The sequence below is a fragment of the Carassius auratus genome, chromosome 18, assembly GCF_003368295.1.
Source record: "Carassius auratus strain Wakin chromosome 18, ASM336829v1, whole genome shotgun sequence".
NCBI classification, from domain to species: Eukaryota; Metazoa; Chordata; class Actinopteri; order Cypriniformes; family Cyprinidae; genus Carassius; species Carassius auratus.
In genome coordinates, this window is record NC_039260.1 from 6,346,319 (window position 1) to 6,351,345 (window position 5,027).

Genomic DNA, 5,027 nt, shown 5'->3' on the forward strand with positions numbered 1-5,027 from the left:
GGAGGTAGTCATTCATTCTTGGCACCTTTATCACTAAAAGACGATTCTGTAGTGACAAGATTTGTCAGCAGTCGATCTGAATGTTTATTTTACTTACTGACAAAGCTTGACACCGCAGGGCTGTGCTGTCACATGAACACAATTAACACAGCTGTTCTTGTGCAGCAAAGAGGAACTTTGTTTTTCAGAAAACCATAATTAAAACTAGGAAAATAAATGGATATTTCTGTGTCTCAATGATCTGTAAAAATAGCAACAAATGGGGAGGCTAAAGTTAATTAAAATCAATGGTGTGAGATTTTAAGTTGGGGGCAGAGGGGAAAAAATCATGTTAGCTTTGGCAGTTTATTATATATTATATTATATTATATTATATTATATTATATTATATTATATTATATTATATTATATTATATTATATTATATTATATTATATTATATTATATTATATACACACAATATGCTTGAAATGGAAGAGTGATCATGTGAGTATAGAGGGTTGGGGATGGCAAATTACAACAAACTCTTCTCCACAATTACTCGCCTTGAAAAATATTTGCTTAAAGGAAACGCCACCGTTTTTCCATATTCCACTTCTTCCCTCAATTTAGACGTACCTCTCCTGTCTCAGTGCATGCACTCAATCGCTGTAGCACGCGGCTCCACTACGCTGGAATTTAGCTTAGCACCATTCATTCCATAGGATCCAAAACAGGGATCAGTTTAGGAGCACGAAACACTTCCATGTTTTCCCAATTTAAAGACGGTTACACGAGTAAGTAGCTGCTGAACACTTGACTTTGGTGTCATTACAGAGACAGCTAAGAGCTGACCGATGGTGCGAGAGAATGAAATCTGAACAGAGGGACATGAGTGTTTTGAGAGCACCCAGCTGAACACAAGCCCTATGGGTAGATTAAACACAAAACAGCTATACATGCTGAAAAACACCACAAATGTGTCCCTTCACAATAACTACAGCCACAGCTTTGAGATTCTGCCATTGTCTGCATATTCCTCATATTTAAAAATATATAAATACACCTGGCATAAATGTGAATGGTCTCTTTTCACATTTCCAGGTTTGGAATGTGGAGGAAAACCAATGCATTTATTTATCCATTTAGTATGGTATAGCAAAGTAAAGGGAGACCATAGCAAATAATATTTTTGCATTCCCATATGATCAAACATCAAAAGAAAAAAGTCACTATTGCATTTCCATGACATTTCAAAAGAGGCAAGCATGAGAGAAAGATGTCAAATTTACAGTCCCTTCCTCTGCAACTGTATTTGAAACCCTCTAGCAGCAGTGTTGACTAGTTTTTGTAATTTAAATGCAGAGTATAGTGAAAATATAAAAAGACTTCCTATATTTCTCTATTTCTTTTTGTCATTTTGTCCTCACTGTCTCTGAAAGAGTCCATTGTTATACTGTGCATATGAGCAAATTGTGAGGCCAGCACAATTTATTGGCCATGGTCACTAGTAATTTTGTATAATTTGCACGTTTACGTACACAGATAATATAAAATGCTAAATTTCTGCTGAAATATATCCAGATTATTTTGAATATGCAGCGAGTAATTTGTGTTCCTTTTTACAGCTTTTATTTCATATTCACATCTCGCTGGATCGTGAGGTAAGATTGCAGTTAAAAATTCACAATTAGCCTACCTGTTTAATTTTTTATTCCATGGTGAAAAGAAAGATAGATAGAAAGAAAGAAAAAAGCTAAATGTAAACTTAGAATCCAGAAAATAATTCTATATAATAATTCATTCTTGTTTAAATAATAAAACAAAGGGAGTGTGATTTTTGTGTGTGCTTTCTGTTGGCATCTCAATTTAGCGTGAATTATCAATGCAAACTTATCAATAAATTATGATTTCTATGTGAAAACATTTCCACACAGATTTGATTCACATATGAGCACGCTGACATTAATTCGTTAGACTTTCTGAGCATGTTGCGCTGGGATTACTTTGAAAACTGGTCGAGTTTCACAGCAAAACACTCAAATTACCACACCCACCTGCCATTACTGAAGGAATAAATGAAAATCTCTGTATGAAATGATAATGCACAACAGGAGCAAGATGTATCTCAACTCCATGACAACCTTTATGCATTCTAGAACTGTGAGCTATAACGTGACAAAAACATCCACCTGTTCAGCATAACAAATAAGCGTATGTGTTTTTTTATTTATTTGTTAGTGAAGCTGTTACAACTGTTGTGGGGTTTGGAAGGGCAAGCAGCAGCTGATGTTTGATGGAAAACTGCAGCTATTTTTTCACCTCTGTCGTACCTCTTTGGCACCGCAATGCAAAATACTTCATTATGCATCATCAGACAGTCTCCTAATGGAAGGCTGGATGCCTGCTTTGATATTCTGCATAAATTTGCGCTGCCTTTTCAGCATTAAAGGCCTGGAAGAATGTTGGCCTCCAAAGGTAATACTTTAACTGCAGTCCGGATTTACAGTACATGAACTTCAGCCAGTGTTTGTGTAGAAAGGCAGCCTTTTTACAAATTATATTTGTTATTTCAGCTTGAAATAGTGTACTTGATTAAAGCCAAAGATTTCATGAGGATCAGTGAATCCACTTCAAGTCACCATTAACCTTTAGATGTGTTTACTGAAGGTGAAGTGTGTGTATTTTTTTTCTTTAAAATATTAGGGTCCTTCACACCAATAAAAATAACTATAAAGCTAACTTTAGTGATAATTATATTAGCATTCCCATCCACAGACAATGACGTTTGTTTATTCTAAGCATAAAAACAGTGTTGTCACCTGCCACTTTTTTGGGGAAACCTGTTTGGAAACAATCCTTATTTTTGCACTTCTGGGTTGCTGCCACTTTGCAGGCTCATAAATGGCTCTTTCAGTTAGTAAATCCCATATTTCTCCTTGCAGCAATGTGAGTGCTAATTGCAATTGTTCGCTTTTTTCATATTTGAATTGATAGCATGTCGATCTTTTCATGATTTAATCACGATTTGAAAAGCTGCAAATAAGTGCCAAGGGTTCCTCTGGCTCTCAGCATGATCTGCAGACTTGATGTAGATTTATATACATAGATTGAGGATTGTTATCTAGACAATGTAGTTTAATGATTCACAGGTAGAGGCCAGGTGTAAGGCAATTGTATCCACATTATTGCAGAAACGGCAACAGAATAGTTGACTACTTATATTGAAAGTTAAAAAAAGTTTATAAATCATCGGTCTAGTCCATTTAGGTGGTTTGATTGCTCATCTTTGAACGGTTGATGAAAGAGAAATCCATAGCAAACAAAACCAAGATCCTGCTATTTGTTTTCTGTCGCATGATTTGTTGCCGGTCCCTTCCTTCTTTTGTCATTTCCATTGACTGCATTTCTTCCCATTCTTATTCTTGTCTCTTCCACTGTCTGCCCTCATTGAATCACCCCATCACATCCTGGTTTGGGTTTTGTCTATACCACCATTGTTGTCTTTAGGTAAATTACTCAAACAGAATCTAATGCAGCATCTCCAAACTCTCACTTCCTGTTACTTTGGCTCTGTAAGCAGGATATTGTGAACCGTTGTGCACACTGAGAAGAATTCACAGGCCCACGACTAATTTAATGCACACTGAATTATAATAGGAAAATCTGCTATGTATAACAGGGTCATCAATCTTTCCCGAGTTTCCTTGAAGTTGTTTTTCCAGTTGATACTGTGCTAAGAGAGGGATGGAGTTCAGACAGATCCTTTCCCCCCCGCAATCTTGATACCTGAGAAAGCTGGCCAAAAATGACCCTTTCAGAGGTTTATTCTAAATGAGTTTGCTCTGACAGGTTCTGGCTCACATTCATAGTGGAAATTGTAATTACAGTATTATTATCATAGCAATTATAAGAATTTATTTGATAAAATAAGTATTAGAAATATTAATATTCTATTGTATATTAAAGATCACATGATAAGACCAAAAGGAGATGCTAGAGGGTTTACAAAAAAACTAAGAGGTAATACACACACACACACACACACACATGTGTGTGTGTGTGTATATATATATATATATATATATATATATATATAATTAAATGTATTTTTAGGGCTGCTAAAGATAACATATTTAGGATATAAATTAAATTAAAAATTTTTTTTGCCAAATGTAAACAATTTTTTTTTGCCAAATGTAAAATTACTATTGACAAAAAATATGATCAACTGCAATTATTTTATTTCACTGATAGTGCTAAGTAGTGCTGTCAAACGATTAATCGCATCCAAAATAAAACGTTTTGTATATATGTGTGTGTACTGTGTAGATTCATTATGTATATATAAACACACAAACAAACAGCATATGTTTTGAAACTATGTACATGTGTATATTTATATTGATATAATTTATATTATATATAAATATATTTAATATATAAATGTAACATTTTCCTTAAATATATACATGCATGTGTATGTATTTATGTGTATGTATATATTTATAAATACATAATAATAAATATATACAGTACTCACGCATATGCTAAGTAAACTAAAACATTTTGGATGTGATTAATCATTTGACATCACTAGTACTAAATAAATACAACAACAACAATAAGCAACAACTGAAATAAAATTCACATGCATGTGTGTGTGTGTGTGTGTGTGTGTATATATATATATATATATATATATACACGCATTTATATATATAATTTTTCTTTTTTTCTTTGTTTTTTGTCTTTTTCTCAGTGATGCTAAAGTAAAACTGTTTTATTCATGGAAACTGATGCCTTTGTATTTTAGGAAGCTTCATAGAATTTTCATATGAAAGTTTTATTGTGCACATGTTGCAAATATTAAAATTTCTTAGATTTTTTTTATTTAGGATATTTTCTTTGAAAGTATTTTGTATTAAAAAGATCAGTGATGTTTTGTTGTAGGCTTATTCCTACATTGACAATTGAACTAAACATGCAGGCTTTCTAAGCTGCTCTCATTCTCCTTCAGCTGCTGGAAGTGTATTGTGTCAAGCTTGT